The 19,549-nt window shown below is 45.4% G+C and overlaps 1 protein-coding gene across 1 annotated transcript in view; it reads left to right on the top strand.

Annotated features, from left to right (window-relative positions):
- The window catches only part of LOC143986718 (uncharacterized), a 148,193-nt gene that overhangs the window by 82,111 nt on the left and 46,533 nt on the right, over window positions 1-19,549 (top strand). The gene's annotated exons all lie outside the window — the stretch shown is intronic.

The following is a 19,549-nucleotide window of genomic DNA, read 5'->3' as shown; positions in this document are numbered from 1 at the left end:
GAGACCCTTGCTCTAGGGTATCCCACAGATGCATCTATCCACATCCACAGCTTCATTCTAAAACCCTATATCTAATATCACTTTGTGGTATGTATTGAATATTTTTTTTAAGCTTCTAACATCTTCTACAGTGTCTTTTTTGGACCTAATTGAGACTAAATCCACCCACAAAGCAATCTCCCCCTAAAAACACTCAGTTTAAAATATGAACATATTCTCTTATTCTCTACAATAATTAGCTGTTTTAATTTTATGTGACTTGCATGGCATCACCAGAATGGGTGGGTTAAATTATGTTTCCCAAACCTAAAAAGTTTTTTTTATTCCTTAACTGTACCCGGAAAAAGAAAAAATTCTAAAACAGGGTGTCACCTAAGTGCCTCTCTACAGTGAAGCCTAATGGTTGGTTCAAAAACGCAGGGATCCTCAAACTACGGCCCTCCAGCTGTTGTGAAACTACACATCCCATGAGGCATTGTAAAACTCTGACATTCACAGACATGACTAGGCATGATGGGAATTGTAGTTCCTGAACAACTGGAGGGCCATAGTTTGAAGACCCATGCCTTAAAGGTTATCACACAAATACTTCCATCTATAAATGCTATGTTCCTATCCATTAGAAAGAACCTAAATTGATAACAAAGGCCAAATAAACAAACTCTACAAACACAAAGCTGCAGATAGTCTGACACTTAGATTCAAATTCACAAACACATGAATGTAAAATCAATGTTAACTTTATGAGTTGTTAATAACATGCATTGATGTCAACATCAATATTAAGGCCATGAGGGACATATGTTCTCAATCTGTATACCCAAGCAATTTATTGTTTCGAGATCTCCCTCACCAAGGAACTACCTCTCCAATATGGTCTATATTTATCTATTGCTAAATCTAGGGTATTGGAAGGGTCTCTATTGTGCATCACATCGAAATGCTTGTACACAGAATGCTTTTTGAAACCTTTTCTGATATTACTAATATTATCATTATTATTATTATTCCCGATTTATATAGCGCCAACAGTTTACGCAGCGCTTTACAATGTATAGGGGGGACAACACAATTACAGTACAATACAAAAGGTACAGGAGGGCCCAGTTCATAGAGCTTACATTCTAAAGGGAGGGGGTGGTGGTACAAAAGGTAATAGCTGCAGAGAATGATTTGATGGGGGTGGCTCAGGGACAGTTAGGTGGGTGTGGGATAGGCTTCCTTGAATAAATTAGTTTTCAGGGAACTCCTAAAGGTGGACAGGGTAGGGGCTGATCAGACAGACTGGGACAGAGAGTTCCAGAGGATGGGAGAGGCTCTGGAGAAGTCTTGAAGGCGAGTAACAAGGGAGCTAGAAAGCAGGAGGTCTTCGAAGGAGTGGAGGGGACGATTTGGGCGATATCTGCAGATGAGGTTGGTGATGTAGATGGGGGCGATGTTGTGGATGGCTTTGTATGTTATGGTTAGCATTTTGAATTTTACACGGTGGGGTAGGGGAAGCCAGTGAAGGGATTGGCAGAGAGGGGCAGCAGTCTCGGAACGATTAGTGAGGTGTATTAGTCTAGCAGCAGCATTCATAATAGACCGAAGGGGGGATAGCCTGCTTAAGGGTAGGCCATTAAGGAGAGAGTTGCAGTAGTCAAGGTGGGAAATAATCAAGGAGTGAACGAGTTGCTTCGTGGTGTCATTAGTCAGGAAGGGTCAAATTCTGGAGATGTTGCAAAGGTGAAGGCGGCAGTGATTGGATATGTCAGCTGAAGGAGAGGTCAGAGTCAAGGATTACACCCAGGACCCAGGCATGTGTGGAGGGACCAATGGTTGTGTTGTTGATATTAACCACTTGCCGACCGCCGCACGACGATATACGTCGGCAGAATGGCACGGGCAGGCATATGGGCGTATATATAAGTCCCTGCCTGCCCGCGGGTGGGGGGCCCGATCGGGCCCCCCCCGGTGCCTGCGGCGGTCGGCATTCCTTCGAGAGCGATCCGGGATGAGGGGGCGGCCATTCATTCATGGCCACCCCCTCGCGATCGCTCTCGACGAATGGAAATCCCCCGTGACATCACTTCCTCTCCTGTAATGTAAACACAGGAGAGGAAGTGATGTATTCTCTCCTCCGTGTCGGTATTTTTCGTTCCGACACGGAGGAGAGCGGATCGGTGAGTTGCACCAACACTCTACACACACAGTAGAACATGCCAGGCACACTCACACCCCCCCCTTTACCCCCCGATCACCCCCCCAATTACCCCTGCCCCCCAGTCACAGTGACACCAATGTCATTTGTGACTGTAATAACTGTTAGGGCAGTTAGGGTTAGCCCCCTTTAGTTCTAAGGTACCCCCCTAACCCCCCCAATAAAGGTCACCTGTGATCACCATATAACTGTTACAGGTGACGCTGGTTGGTTAGTTATTTTTTATAGTTTCAGGGCACCCGCCATTTATTACCTAATAAAGGTTTAACCCCCTGATCACCCGGCGGGTGTCATTTGTGACTAATAACTGTTAGGGCAGTTAGGGTTAGCCCCCTTTAGTTCTAAGGTACCCCCCTAACCCCCCCAATAAAGGTTTAACCCCGTGATCACCCCCCGTCGCCAGTGTCACTAAGGCTGGGTTCACATTGCAGCGGTTTGAGAACGGATGTGATTCGCACCGCACTGCAATGCAAATCACATCCGATCTCTGTGCGATTCGAGTTCAGCCATTCGCCGCACCCGCCACACCCGCCGCAAATTCGCACGGGACCCTTTTTTTGGCCCGCAGCAGAATCGGATCGCATGGGTGTTCACACCATGCGATCCGAGTTTGCAGATCGCACTGTGATATGCAAACTGATCTGGGGGTGTCAGTAACATTTCACTGACACTCCCAGCAGTTCGCATAGGGCAGTGTGAACTGCCGCCGGGAGGCATGCGATGCGGGAACCCGCCGCGCATTCGTGGCGTTCCCGCATCGCTCCAGTGTGAACCCAGCCTAATAAGCGATCGTTTTTCTGATCGCTGTATTAGTGTCACAGGTGACGCTAGTTAGGCAGGTAGGTATTTAGGTTCGCCGCAGCTTTTTATAGCGCCAGGGACCCCCATATACTACCGCATAAAGCCCCCTGATTGCCCCCTAGTTAACCCTTTCACCAGTGATCACCATATAACTGTTACAGGTGACGCTGGTTGGTTAGTTATTTTTTTATAGTTTCAGGGCACCCGCCATTTATTACCTAGTCTCACTAGTGTACCCCTAAATTTAGGGGTGTCTACTTTCCAAAATGGGGTCATTTGGGGGGGGTTTGTGCCATCTTGGCATTTTATGGCCTTCAAAACTGTAACGCCCTTAGAAAGCCTGAAGGCGGTGCTTGGTTTTCGGGGCCCCGTACGCGGCTAGGCTCCCAAAAAGTCCCACATATGTGGTATCCCCGTACTCAGGAGAAGCAGCAGAATTTATTTTGGGGTGTCATTTCACATATGCCCATGGCATGCGTGAGCAATATATCATTTAGTGACAACTTTGTGAAAAAAAAAAAAAAAAGTTTGTAATTTTCCCGCAACTTGTGGCAAAATATAAAATATTCCATGGACTCAACATGCCTCTCAGCAAATAGCTTGGGGTGTCTACTTTCTAAAATGGGGTCATTTGTGGGGGTTTTGTGCCATCTTGGCATTTTATGGCCTTCAAAACTGTAATAGGTAGTGAGAAGTGAACTCAAAAATTTACGCCCTTAGAAAGCCTGAAGGCGGTGCTTGGTTTTCGGGGCCCCGTACGCGGCTAGGCTCCCAAAAAGTCCCACATATGTGGTATCCCCGTACTCAGGAGAAGCAGCAGAATTTATTTTGGGGTGTCATTTCACATACGCCCATAGCATGTGTGAGCAATATATCATTTAGTGACAACTTTGTGTATGGGGGTAATATGTTCCTTTATTCTCACCTTTATTCTCACCTGGAGGGCATGTTTGGTCCTACCCATGTATTGTAGCCCACATGGGAACTGAATGAAAAATACCACTACCGTGGAGGTACATATAATGAATGGTTCTATCTCAAACAAGTGGGAAGTGCTCATAGAGGTAAAGCCACTCACTTTGTTATTTTTACAGCTACACACCTCACACTTCTTACAACGATAATACCCCATAAAATTTACAAAAAAAAAAAACCAACAGCATTTTCCACATCATCAAATCCTCTTACACCTTCACATGGTAAATTTCTTAGAATATCTTTGTTTTGTTTTTTGTTTTTTTCCAAACAATTTTTATTAATAAAGAAAAGATAGTTACAATATTTAACAACACAACCAAAGGGCTGCTATAAAAGGCCCATATAGAATGTTCACAATTAGTGGTACAATGTTATAGCATTACAATATAGCCACATACATATTCCAAACAAAGGTAATATACTTCTAACTTAGTTCATTTAACAAATTACCGAGAAATGCCAGAGGTAAATGGGGCGTAAATAGGATGACCAGGATGGCCGAAAGCTTATGATGCGAGTCGCAGAAGTGTATCTGAAGGATAGACAGGTAGATCCATAGCCTCCCTCCCTACCTCCACACCCCTAATGGGATCACGCTGTGCGGAGGGAGAGGGTAAATGATATTCTCGTAAGATCATGGTATTATTGGTCTATGATTTTGGAGTGGAACTGAATTCTACCTCGCAATAACACATGAGCATATTCCACCATCCAAGTCATATATATGGATAAAACAGTTGATGAGGAAAGTTAATGACTACCATTATTTGTCAGTGCAGATGACCATTGTAATACAAAGAGTCCCTTTCCTATAGGACCTGTGCGGGTGGAACTATCCTAAATAGGAGGTAAGGAGGGGAATAAGGGATATAACAAACATGGTCAAAAAAGAGGTCGAAAGGTAAATAGGCATGGCGGATACAGCAGGGTAATTGAATGTGTTATTTGGAAGCGTTTAGGATTTTGAGGCGAAGGTATACCCCTACAAGGTGAGGGAGTTAAGTTGTGTGTAGAAACTCCCGAAATTGCGGAGATTCCCGAAAGTGTAACCAACACGCCCATGTGTTACTGTATTTTGTTGGGGTGTCTTTGGCTTGGTGAATCAGGTTTTCCATTTCTGAAATCTTTTCTATATGTTTGAACCAGTCCTGTATGGTAGGTAGAGTATTGCTTCTCCAATAGAGAGGTATGCATTGTTTGGCTGCATTTAGAAGGTGTGGTACAATGGATTTCCTATATGTTGATTGTGGTAGTGTGGTGTAATGTAAAAGGTATTGAGCTGATGTAAACTCCAAGGTATAACTGGAAATACGGGTGATTGTCTTATGTACTTTTTCCCAGAAAAGTTTAAGTCGAGTGCAATCCCACCAAATATGAAGTGGGGTTCCCCTATCTAAGCCACAACGTCAACACAGCAGTGAAACCGAGGAATAGTATTTGTGGAGCGTGTCAGGAGTCCGATACCAGCGAGAATATATTTTGTAGCAATTTTCCTGTGCTGAAATGTTGATAGAGCTTTTATAAATATATTCGTAAATTGTTTCCCAATCTTCTTCTTCTCTAGATAGGTCTAGTTGGAGATCCTTTTCCCAAATCTTGACAGCTTCATTGTGTTTGGGGTTATGATTACTAAAGAGCAATGCATACGCCTCTGAGATAAGATGTTTTTGTGGGGTCGAGCTGGTACAAATCATTTCAAAGGGGGTCAGTTCTCTGGACCATTGTGTGGTGGAACCCGTGTTCTGTAGGAAATGTCTGATTTGCAAAAATTTGTAAAATGGAATATGGTGGTCAGGAAACCGTGAAACCATGGTGTTGAATGGTAGGAGCGAGCCATTCAGAAAGAACTGGAAAGCTTTAGGTGCAGAAGTGGGGGGAATACCCATTGGGTTACAAAGTGGAAGTCCCGGCAGGAAGTCAGGATTACCATCTAGGGGAGTTAAAGGACCCGGGAAATTCGTCCAGTTGAGTGTCTTGGAAATTGTCCGGAAAACTTGTAAAGTTGCTCCGGTTAGAGGATGTTTTACGTAAACCTTGGGCGTACCCAGTGGGGACGTCCATGGTAGATGGGCCAGAGGGATTTGGGCATAAGATTCCTCGAGATCAGCCCAATCCTTAGTAAATGTATGGAGGTGCCAATCAATTAATCTCGTGAGATGACATGCAGTATGGTATTTTCTTATATCAGGTAAGCTTAAGCCCCCTTTATCTTTCGGGATAATTAATTTTTCCCAGCTTAATCTGGGGGATTTGAAGGCCCATATGAAATTCCTGCATAATCTTTTATAAGCAGTAAAGAACGAAGTGGGGAGGTTAATAGGTACAGTCTGCAATACATATAGTATACGGGGAGGATGTTCATTTTTAATATGGCAATGCGTCCAAACCATGAAAATTGTCCCGAGGTCCATTTGAGGAGGTCAGTTTTTATACTCTGCAGTATAGGTAAGTAATTCAGAGCATATAGGTCTTTAAGCTTACTTGGTAATTTGATCCCTAAGTAAGTTATGGCCTGTGATTCCCAACTGAAGGGGAAATTATGTTTACATTGCGATACCAACTGATCTGGGAGAGAGATGTTAAGGGCTTTAGATTTTGTAAAAATTAATTTTTAAATTGGATATTTTATTAAAAAGGGTGAAGTCTTTCAGTAGATTGGGGATAGAAGTTAGCGGGTCCGATGAAAAAAGGAGGATATCATCTGCATATGCAGCTATTTTATAGTGCTTATTACTAATGGGAATGCCTTTAATGTCGGGATTCTCCCTAAGCTTACGCAGGATGGGTTCTAGAGTGAGAATGAAAATGAGCTGGGAAAGTGGGCAGCCCTGACGAGTTCCATTCGAGATGGAGAAGGCGTCCGACAGGCGACCATTTATCCTAATTCTGGCTGTGGGGTAAGAATACAACATCAAGATCATATGGAGAAATCGGGTAGGCAGCCCCATGGTCTGTAGTGTTGCCGACATGTAGTCCCAAGCCACCCTGTCGAACGCCTTCTCCACATCGAGTGACAGAAAGAAGCCTTTTTGTTTGGTTTCAGTGGAAAGCCAGTGTTGGATTAGAAGGGCCTTTATGGTGTTATCCCTGGCTTCCCTGCCAGGGACAAAACCTACCTGATCGAGGGACAGAAGTTTTGGGATAAGTGGAAGAAGGCGATTAGCAAGGATCTTAGCGTATATTTTTATATCTACATTTAGTAGAGAGATGGGTCAATAATTCGAAACCATGGTGTCATCTTTGCCAGGTTTTGGAATCAGCGTAATATGTGCCTCCAAGAGATCTTTATTTAAGGGGTCACATGTGTTCAAGAAATTGAACATGTTCATGAGATATATTATTTCCTGAAAGTTTTTAAAGTAACTCACCGTCAGCCCATTCGGGCCAGGACTTTTACCCGGCTTGGTTTGTTGTAAGGCCTTCCCAATCTACTCTTTTTACCCGAATTGTGTCAGAAAGTTGTGAATTGCCTCTCTTCTGTTAGAAGCTTGTTCAGGCACCGTTGTAGACGGCAAGTTATACAAATTGGTAAAGTAAGTGACAAATTGGGTAGCGATGGCTTCTGGGGATGTGTGCGTCTTGCCAGAAGAATCAATAATCTTGTGTAATGTTGTTAAAGCTTTTTTGTGTTGTAATGCCCTAGCCAATAATTTTCCAGATTTATTGCCAAATTCATAGAACAATTTCTGTGTCAGGATATATTTGCGTTTTAGCTTCCTATTCAATTCCTCCTTAAGTTCTTCCCTGACATTTAACAGTTCCGTGAGGGAGTGAATGGCCAGTGAGGCCTTGTGTTTCCATTCAAGTGTATGGACCTTATCAGACAATTCTTTAATATACTTTTGTCTTTGTTTGTGTCTATGGGTCGCTAAGGAGATAAGTTCTCCTCTTAGAACACATTTATGTGCAGCCCATACTATTGATGGTTTGGAGCCTTCGGTAATATTTTCTGTAAAATATTGTGTGAGCCTGGTGATGATTTTGTGTGTGATCTCTGGGTCAGTCAGTAGGCAATTATCTAGTCGCCAGACCGTAGTCGGGGCGTGAGCTAGTGGAATAGAAAGGGTCATTGTGATTGGATTGTGATCTGAAATCACCATGGGATCAATGGTTGCTGCATTAAGTAGTGTCAAATCATTTTGGGAAAGAAAAAAGTGGTCAATCCTGGTGTATTTGTTCTGGGGTGATGAGTAAAACGTAAAGTCTCTGTCATTTGGGTGTAATGTTCTCCATGTGTCATGTAATGTCAATTCTTGGAATTGTTGTTTGATAGCTCTCAACGCTCGATAAGGCATGGACGTTGACCCATTAGAAGAGTCCTGCGTTGGGGTGAGAGCAACATTGAAATCCCCACCTACTATGAGAATGCCCGAATAAAAAGCAGTAAGCAGCTGTAGTGTTTCTCGAAAGAAGGAGACTTGTCGTTTGTTTGGTGCATAAAGATTTGCTAATGTAACGGGTTTGTTATATAATGTACCCTTGATGAACAAGTATCTACCTTTGGGATCTTGCATGGTTTCCGATACGATCAATGGGCAAGTTTTTGAGATTAGTATAGCCACCCCTTTCGATTTAGAGGTATCTTTTGTAGCGTGGTAAATTGTGGGGACATTTCGGTTGCCGAATTTGGGAATATTATTGGATCAAAAGTGTGTTTCCTTCAGAAATGCTATTTTTATTTTGTTTTTCTGTAACATATATAAAGTAATTGTGACCTTTTTTCCGAGACATTCAGTCCTCTAACATTTAATGAGCATAGTTTCACCTTAGGATTAGGTAGTTGGTTGAGTGTGGGGTCCAGCCGTATCCGCCATGTCAATCGTGGTGAGAGAGACCGAAATTAAAGGTGTATAAAATCTGGGGGGGGGGGAGAGCAGCAGATATAATGTGGTTATCAGGTCAGATTAGGGACTATGGGGAGTCACTGAATGGGGGGGGGAATATTAAGCTAGCCTATAGAATTATGAGGTAGGCTAGAAAGGTACAGTGGGAACTCAGTGGACGTGGTTACATACACTCCGATGAACCACTCCACTGTACTGTCGGGGGGTTGACCAACACCGATCCAAAGATTAGCCTCGCAATCAATGATGGTACCACCGTTGCCTCACATCAGAGCCAAAGGTTAGAGGGTAGGGCAGCCTAGGTTTCTAAAGCGCAACTGATATATAATGACACCTAGATGATCCGTATTACAGGGAAGGACATCAAATGCTGTTGAAAATCGCAGAATGAGGCGAACGTAGGAACAGCTAATAACAGGAATGGGTAGGGTACAATTCCCTTAATCTGTAGCTCAGGTAAATGTGGAAGATATCGATGCTCCAGGTACATATTAAGGAGTAGTGATTGCCGAATGGTTCGCCCGGCGGTCGTTTTCGCTGCGAATTTCGGACGTTCGCGGTCCGCTCGTTCGGCGGACTATTGGCGTCGCTCGCCCGGTGGACTTTCGTGTTTAATGTGTAAAAGAACTTTGACCTATGATGACACATCCATCATCAGGACAGCCAATTGAGACATGACAGCACATGGACACTTGGACATTCCCCCTAACTTATAAATACACCCGATCCGGCGGACATTTTACATTCTTTCTTCTGTCACTATAGGGAAAGGTTGCTGTTTGGAGCAGGGACAGATAAAACGCTAGCTATTTGGTACACAAAAGTTATTTTCAGGACTGGTATAGGTGTTAGGTGTATATAGGTTTGCTGTGCTACTGATTGTTGCAGCAGCCTGAGTGTCTTTTGTCAGTTTAGATAAAGGGACAGAGCGCTGTGTCTGCTGCTATTTTAGGGACAGCCAGATTAGTCATCATCATCATCATCATCATCATTAGCTGTTACTATCAGGTCCACAAAAGAGCTATTCGAGTAACCAGTAATTGTTCCAGTCTCCTCTGTTTTGCCAGTTTGTATAGGGACAGGAAGGAAGCAGTGTGTCAGGCAGTGAGGGTCAGTTTAAACAGTTGCTGTTACTATTAGTTCCACAAAGGTTCTTTTCAGGACTGGTATCAGTGGTATGGTAATAGGCTTGTACACGTATAATATTCTTTCTTCCAAATATAGAAAGAATATTATACTTGACTGCTGCCCTTCTGCTGCAGTCTGCTAATCATTCACAACTCACTTGTTCCACAAAGCTCTTTATCAGGACTGGTAACTTGGTCTGTGTAGGGTGCTACAGTACATAGGGTTGAGTGCGGTACAGTCTGCTGTTCTGTAAGGACCGCTATCGGTCCACAATAGATAGGGTTGAGGTGCACCACTGCTGACCGCTGCCCTATACTGCAGCAGTCCTTCAGCAGTATAGGGACTGACGTACAGTCTGCTAATCAGTCACACACAATCTACTTGGTCCACAAAGGTCCTTATAAGGACTGGTAACTTGGTGAAGGGTGCTACAGTACATAGGGTTGAGTGCGGTACAGTCTGCTGTTCTGTAAGGACTGCTATCGGTCCACAATAGATAGGGTTGAGGTGCACCACTGCTGACCGCTGCCCTATACTGCAGCAGTCCTTCAGCAGTATAGGGACTGACGTACAGTCTGCTAATCAGTCACACACAACCTACTTGGTCCACAAAGGTCCTTATAAGGACTGGTAACTTGGTGAAGGGTGCTACAGTACATAGGGTTGAGTGAGGTACAGTCTGCTGTTCTGTAAGGACCGCTATCGGTCCACAATACATAGGGTTGAGGTGCACCACTGCTGACCGCTGCCCTATACTGCAGCAGTCCTTCAGCAGTATAGGGACTGACGTACAGTCTGCTAATCAGTCACACACAACCTACTTGGTCCACAAAGGTCCTTATAAGGACTGGTAACTTGGTGAAGGGTGCTACAGTACATAGGGTTGAGTGCGGTACAGTCTGCTGTTCTGTAAGGGCCGCTATCGGTCCACAATAGATAGGGTTGAGGTGCACCACTGCTGACCGCTGCCCTATACTGCAGCAGTCCTTCATCGGTATAGGGACTAAGAGTTTTGTCACAGGGTGATTTAAAAAATGACAGGCAGAGGAAGAGGCAGGCCCTTCCGCAGGGGTGGTAGGGGTAGGGCAGGAGCACCAGCCTTGAGCCAAAGTGGGAAGTTGCAGAAGGTGCGTTCAATTACTTTAAAGGACGCACCAGACTTGGTTGAGTGGCTCACTCAGCCTTACTCTTCTGCACCCTCCTCATCCTCTCGATCTGCACCCTCTTCTTCACTCTCTGCTATGTGCACCCCCAAAGACACTACCACCAACAACACCACCACCACCACCACCACATACCTTCCGCTTGAGTCACAGGAATTATTTTCCGATCCATATCAAGAGGACATTTCTGATGCGCAGCCACTCTTTGTATTGAATCAGGAAGAGGAGGTAGCAATAACCGCTACTCAGCAGTCTGACGACAGTACCCAGATCAGCCCAAGGAGGAGGTTGGTCCCCGGTGTTGCTGCCTACTCCGAGATCTCTACTCATAGCGGTGGGGAAGGTGACGTTGATGATGACGTGTCTAGTGATGTCACGTGGGTGCCCACAAGAGAGGAAGAGGAGGGGAGTTCAGAGGGAGATATGGACCAGCAGATAGGGAGGAGAAGCAGGAATAACTTACATTGCACAGGAGGGACAAAGCAGACTGCAAATGTATCAGGAGCGAGTCATCGACCATGTACGGTCACATCTGGCTCTCCCAGGACACCGGCACATGGCTCCGCAGTGTGGGCTTTTTTTAACGTGTCCGCTGCTGACAATAGCGTTGCCATCTGCAATCTTTGCAGTCAACGCATTAGTCGCGGTAAGCCCAACACTCACCTAGGGACGACCGCCTTAAGAAGGCACATGGGCAGCCATCACCGAGCCGAGTGGGAGCAACGTAACACACAAAGCCACAATGCAGGCTCTCACCGTCCAGCCTCGTCTTCAACTTCTCCTTCTCCTCTCTCCTCACAATTGTCCTCCACTCCACCTTCCATCACGCCAAGCTCACATTTTTCTGCAAAAAGGCAGGCTTCCATGGGCCTAATAAATTGCCCAACAATTGACGGCTGGCTTGTCAGAACTCATAGCCCGCCATCTACTGCCATATAAACTGGTGGACTCGGAGGCCTTTCGCAAATTTGTGGCCATTGGAACACCACAATGGAAGGTCCCAGGAGTGAAGTATTTCTCTGAGAAGGGCATCCCAGAGCTATATGGCCATGTTCAGCGGCAAGTGAATGTATCTCTGGCACACAGTGTCGGTGCCAAGATACATCTGACCACAGACACGTGGTCTAGCAAACACGGGCAGGGAAGGTATATCACTTTTACTGCCCACTGGGTGAACCTTCTGACGGCCGTCAAGCATGTAACCCGTGGCACCCGTGTAGATTTGGTTTTACCGCCACGGATTGCATGCAGGCCTGACTCTTCTTCTCCTCCTCCTCCTACTCCATCCTCCTCCCTCTCCTCCTCAGCTGCCTCCTCCTTTTCTGCTGCTAGCGTCTCTTCCGCTGCACCGCCCAAGCTCCCCAGAACCTATTCCACATGCCAGATGAGACGTTGCCATGCCGTGCTGCGTCTGTTGTGCCTGGAAGCCAAGAGCCACACTGGCCCGGCACTCCTTTCAGCTTTGCGTTCACAGGCAGATCAGTGGCTAACACCGCTCAATTTGACAGTTAGTAAAGTGGTGTGTGACAACGGTGCCAATCTGCTTAGCGCATTGAAACAGGGCAAAATCACGCACGTGCCATGCATGGCACACGTCTTAAACTTGGTCGTGCAGCGATTCCTTGTCAAATACCCTGGGGTCCAGGACATCTTGCGGCAGGCAAGGAAAATCTCGGCCCATTTCAGAAGATCTTACACGGCCATGGCTCGCCTTGCTGACATTCAGCGGCGACACAATCTGCGGCGACGTCTTATTTGCGATTGCCCGACGCGATGGAACTCAACCTTCTATATGCTTGATAGGCTGCTCCAGCAGAAACGTGCAGTTAACGTCTACCTGTATGAACTCTGCGAAAGAAACGGTTCTGGGGAGCTGGGGTTTTTTTCACCGCGCCAGTGGCTGCTCATGCGCGACGCATGCAGACTTCTGCGGCCATTTGAGGAGATCACCAAACTGGTCAGTCGCAGCCATGGCGCCATCAGTGACATGGTACCTTATGCCTTCTTTATGGAGCGTGCATTGCGTCATGTCATTGATCAGGCTGTGGAGGAGCAGGAGCGGGAAGATGAGGAAGTCGCAATGCTGGATGAATTCCCAGGGGGGGGCTACTCTATCTGAGACAAGTCAACAACAGGAGTCTGAAGAGGAGTCAGAGGAGGATGGTACCGGGGCGGATGAGGAGGAGCAAGAAGAGCATGCTTTAAACCTTTCTGGGATCCCTGTTGTGCGTGGATGGGGAGAGGAGAATGAAGAGGACGACATTATCCTGGATGATGAGCAGGAGCCAGGCCACCACACCGCTTCCACTTTAGTGCAAATGGGGGCCTTCATGCTCCAGTGTTTTAATAGGGACCCCCGTATAAAAAGCATAAGGGTCAAGGACCAGTACTGGGTGGCAACGTACTTAGACCCCCCGGTACAAACACAAAATGGCGGAAATGTTACCGCCGTCGCAGAGGGCTGTCAGAATGCAGCACTTCCAGGCCTTGCTTCGAGAAATGCTGCATTCTGCTTTTGCGAGCGCTGGCAGAGGAGCAATTCCCACTCCCAGAGAAGGAGTTGCGGGTACCAATCCAACAGCGCCTGCAAGAAGAGGCCGGTTTGAAGATGTGTTGGTGACTTCGGATATGAGGTCATTCTTTCAGCCGACCCATCAACAGGTGTCATCCGGATCCAGCATCAGGGAACGCATAGACCATCAGGTGTCCGACTACATTGGATTAACGGCCGATGTGGAAGCTCTGAGGAGTGATGAACCCCTGGACTACTGAGTGGGCAGGCTTGACCTCTGGCCAGAGCTTGCCCAATTTGCAATCGAACTGTTGGCTTGCCCCTCATCCAGTGTCCTGTCCGAAAGGACGTTCAGCACAGCAGGGGGGATCGTGACCGATAAGCGTACTCGCCTAGCTCACGACAGTGTTAACTACCTCACATTTCTAAAAATGAATGAGGCATGGATCTCGGAGGAATTCAACACATGTGACCAGTAGACCATGTATATGTCTATAAACAATTTTTTTAATCAAGCACACAGACCTTCTTTCTTTATTTGGCTCACTTCCTTGTCCCAAAAAAGCACACCGTACTATATGCCCCTACCCTCCTCTTTGAAGAGGTTGAGCGGTGTCATATTTCTACTGGGGCTGCTTATGAGGGGATCACACCATCCCTGTGCTGTGCTGACTTCCTCCTGGGGGTTCTTATTATGAGGGGATCACACCATCCCTGTCCTGTGCTGATTTACTCCTGGGGGTTCTTATTATGAGGGGATCACACCATCCCTGTGCTGTGCTGACTTACTCCTGGGGGTTCTTATTATGAGGGGATCACACCATCCCTGTGCTGTGCTGAGTTTCTCCTGGGCCTGCTTATTATGAGGGGATCACACTATCCCTGTGCTGTGCTGACTTCCTCCTGGGGGTTCTTATTATGAGGGGATCACACCATCCCTGTGCTGTGCTGACTTACTCCTGGGGGTTCTTATTATGAGGGGATCACACCATCCCTGTGCTGTGCTGATTTTCTCCTGGGTCTGCTTATTATGAGGGGATCACACCATCCCTGTGCTGTGCTGACTTACTCCTGGGGGTTCTTATTATGAGGGGATCACACCATCCCTGTGCTGTGCTGACTTACTCCTGGGGGTTCTTATTATGAGGGGATCACACCATCCCTGGCTGTGCTGATTTTCTCCTGGGCCTGCTTATTATGAGGGGATCACACCATCCCTGTGCTGTGCTGACTTACTCCTGGGGGTTCTTATTATGAGGGGATCACACCATCCCTGGCTGTGCTGATTTTCTCCTGGGCCTGCTTATTATGAGGGGATCACACCATCCCTGTGCTGTGCTAACTTCCTCCTGGGGCTGCTTACGGTGCTGCTGTCAGTGCTGTATATCACGGTGCTGGTGTGAGTGCTTAATATCACGCTGCTGATGTCAGTGCTCTCTATCACGGTGCTGCTGTCAGTGCTGTATATCACGGTGCTGATGTCAGTGCTGTATGTCGCGCTTCTGATGTCAGTGCTCTCGATCACAGTGCTGCTGTCAGTGCTGTATATCACGGTGCTGGTGTGAGTGATTTATGTCACGCTGCTGATGTCAGTGCTCTCTATCACGGTGCTGTTGTCAGATGACTCTATCACGGTGCAGGTGTCATTGCTGTATGTCACGCTGCTGGTGATCATCTCCTGCACCCTCTTCTTTGCCTACCCTGGTCCCTGACCTTCCCTCTCTTCCATTGCCTTCATGCGCTCCACAGTCCAGAATTGTCAGAACAATTTCCCATATAAAAAAAGAATGCTTGTAGTTATCGATCCCAAATTCACCTCATACATGTGTTATGTCATTGGCCATGTGGTGGGACTATGTTTGCCCAGCTAATAATTATTTTGTGGCTGCAAATTTGACCTAAAGGTTTGCGAAGTTCGCCTCCCATTGAAGTCAATGGGGCCCGCCGCGAACGATCGGCCACGTTCGCGGTCGGCGTTCGCAAAACGTCCCATCGGAAGTTCGTCCATCACTATTAAGGAGAGGAGCCGTGTGTTTCTTATATAATCTTACACTTCGGAGGTCCTAGTAAGTGTGGACATAGGTTATAAAATGTTGGGAAACCTCGGCTTTCATAACTAAGTATGAAGCAGTAAACAGTAAACTTAAAAGCTGTTAAACCTTGCAGAACGTTAAGTATCTACTAACCTGGAGCAGACAATAATAAACACTGAAAGAGATGTAGAGCTATATCCCCTGGCACTGCTTGCTTATCATAGAACATTATTCTGCCCTTCTTCCCCCCAGGCGAATAGAGGTGAGGAAGAACAGAGAGCATCCAATGCCCATGTACCCCCATGACGTGAGCAACTGAGATTTAGTCCACTAGTAAGGGGGAGCCGAGCAGTGTAAATAGGCAAAGGATTGAATTATAACATAAGGTTCATAATGTTCCTAGTCTGTGAGAATGTGTTATCCTGGACCATTATCCCAGTCATTACCCCTCTTAAAAGGGGATGCCATGCAGGTGTGATTGTGCAGCGCTATCAGGGTAGGCCGCAATAGTCCCCGTATTATGGTACCCAGTGGGCTTGGCAATGGTGGATATGTCCCTTATACGTAAGCCTGAGTCTACGGGAATTAGGGGTAAAGCTTATTGATCAATGGGGTAAAGGTGGGAGTGCAGGGCATCCAGTCAGTTATATTATGCCTATACCGGGTGCACGCCGCGTGCGGGTCTATTTAGACTATTTTCCGCCTCAGTGTTTGACAGAACATGGCAGACCTATTATCCTGTCTCGACCCTGAGGGGATAGGAGAACCCCATGCAAAAGCTTATATTGGCGTGCATACCTCTAAAAACCAGATACAGAAACATAACCCCCTCCCACACTCCACAACAGCCCGCCTAAAGTTTTGTTGCAATGCCTAACATACATTACCCGATATCAACCGGTTAGGAGGCGGGGAGAGGGGGCAGTAAGTAAAAGCATATTGCAGGGATGTCAGGATCAATCTTAACAACTGTCATCTATATCCCATGGCAATATACTGCTCAGGAAGTCAAAAAGAAAAAGTATTTGTAATCCCACTGGGTATGAAGGCTGTATGCTGCAGGTTGTCATATAGGAGTCATAATAGAGGAGTATTCACACAACAGTTAACTGACGTGTGCTGCGATGAAGAGCAGGTATCGTTCTCACTCAGCAATGTCAATGGGTAAACAGGCAGTCCATATAAGAGCACCCACTGGTAAAGCACATACTTTGTCCAGAACCAATTTAGAACTAGGTACATCCTCACATGTAAAATCCAGAGGTAGGAGCACTCAATAGTTTCTGTAATCTCTGCGGACTCTCCGGGAACGTGGAGAATCGGCAGGACTACGTCCTCTATCAAGACGAGCTGAGTGTGGTCTATCTCCTGACAAAGATTGTCTTCTGCGTAGCATGTGTTTCCATCTGGTCATTCCACGGCGATGTGAGGTGATTTTCTCCACTTCCATCACTCTGCTGCTAAGTGTATGAATGTCCACCCTCAACTCAGCAATGGCGGCTGACAGGGTGTCCTTTATGTCCGCAGCAATAGTTTTCAGATCCTGGATGCTAAGATGTGGTTGCGGAGGGCTGTCTAGTTCTCCTGACATCGCCTAAGGGGACAGCTGTGAGCTAAGCGCTGATCCCGGGCTCGATCTGTGCGGAGCTGCAATCTGTGAGGAATTCTGTCGAGACGGCGCAATGTTACTTCGCTGAGCCCTGAACATTTCAGGGATGTTCTGGCTCGAGTTCCCCGCAGTTTCACGGGGAGAGCGGGACCGTGGGGCAGAAGTGTGGCGGGATGCCGTCCCCATCGTTCTGTGTGGGAATAGCCCGTAAATACCTCCGGTCGTATCGGTAAAAGAGAGGCAACGACGGGAGCTATTCTCTCAGGCAGCCATCTCCTTGCTCGGCCAGACCACGCCCAACCAGAATATCTTTGATTTATCTGATATCATTTTCTTCAACTGAGGGCCTTAGGTACCTTTTACACTCTGCCATAAAACATATTTTTAATTGTCCACTACAATATTGGTGGTAATAAAATACTGTGAAGTGCATGTTACTTTTTGCTTTAAAGTGGAATTCCGGGAAAAGATTAACTAATCATAAAAATGCTTCCTTCGCTTCCTAACACCTATTCTGACTAAACTTTGCAAGAAAGATCTGAACACTTACCTATTTTCAAATATTTTGTTTTTCAATCTATCCAGGAGAGGAGTTATATTAGTGTCAAATAATCTTGTGTGTGTTTAGAAACCACCATGCCCAAATGTTTTAAGGAATTTACAATACAAAATTGAGATGCTTTCAATGTTAAAGAAAACCTCTTGGGGTTTAATGGAAGTATAACTGATTTGAACCAGTTAATGTGAAAACCTGAGAATGTCCAAAGTGAGAAATCAGCCACATTAAAGATGCCAATGAACAGTGAATGTCACCCAAAAAGAGGAGCGTGCCATCTACATACAATGCTATCTTTCTTGTATGATGTAGCCAAATAAAGGAGTTTACTAAGGAGTTATTGAGGTGCCTGCTAAATTTCTGCTTTGGCCATACAAACAGGGGGGTGGAGATCCCCCCAGCCTGAGCACGGAATCTCAAGTATTTTTGAATTTTGCGGTTGAGCTTGGGTAGCTTCTGTTTACATTTGCTAAACCCTTTTAAGTAGAAACTACGCCTACCTATACAAATTGGCTTTAATATTTTACAAGTGTCTGACCCAGCAAAAAATATAGAGATAAAAGATGTGGGCACATTTATAGTGTTCAATTATAGCATGCATATTCTGGGTCTGTGACTCAAAATGTTTAAGGTTAAACACATCCAGGCAACTAATGCATTTAAAATAAGGCCAATGACAGACACATACTTTTCTCATCTCAGAGTAACTTTAAATATACACTGAGAAGTGTTTGTCAATTATTGTTTCAATATGCAGAACATGTCATATAATACTTATTACTCTTGCTGATATACTTTGACCTACCAAGTATAACACAACATTTTCATTTTCTGTTTAGGTTCTACTACAACTCCTTCCAGAGTTTCAAATCCTCTTTCAAGCACTTTCTTTGAAACCACAACCTCTACTACTACAACAGCTACTCCAACCTTTACTACCACCACAGTAGATACTCCATCATTCACTACAACCTCTACTATGACTACTACACCCAATCCAACTTCTTTTGTTAATAGTCTTTTCTCTTCTTTCTCTACCACAACCACTCTGTCACCTACCACCACTACCCCAGCCTCTTCATCTCCTGTCATCACAACCACACTTTATCTTACATCAAGCACCACTGTACCCAAAATAACATCAATCCTCTTCACTACAAAATCAACAGCATTTTCCACAGCATCAAGTTCTCATACACCTTCACCAGGTAAATGTCTTAATACATCTTTGATTTATATGATGTAGATTTCTCCAGCTGATGTATTTAGGTACCTATTATACCCTGTCTAAGAGCATATTTTTATTGTACTTTTACAAAACTGGTTGCTATAAAATACCATGATGGGCATGTCAAGCTGGCCATAGATGGATAGAACTTCAACATTCTTAGGAAAATTCTCGGAACATTCAAATGTTGTTCAAAAGATTTTGTTTGCTCTTAAAATTAGATTTTGGAATGATGGAATTTACTGAAGAAAAAATGCATGCACTGTTAGAAATTCATTTATTTGAGAGGAAGTCCCATCCTGTTCACTGTGGTGAAAAATAAAAAAATCAATTCTACCCACTAATGATTAGAACAATTATTGAATTTTCTTAGAACATTATTTTCAAAATTCTACCCATGTATGGCCAGCTTTAAGCCCAGTACACATGGTTACTGTTGAACTGGCTGACTTATGGTACGTGTGTACTGGGCATAAACCTTTCAATAATTTTAGTGT

Source organism: Lithobates pipiens, unplaced genomic scaffold (genome assembly GCF_037356315.1).
Source record: "Lithobates pipiens isolate NorthernLeopardFrog02 unplaced genomic scaffold, aLitPip1_a1.2 Scaffold_18, whole genome shotgun sequence".
Classification (NCBI taxonomy): domain Eukaryota; kingdom Metazoa; phylum Chordata; class Amphibia; order Anura; family Ranidae; genus Lithobates; species Lithobates pipiens.
Note: the sequence above shows the minus strand (reverse complement) of the source record. Positions and strands in the feature narration are given on the sequence as shown.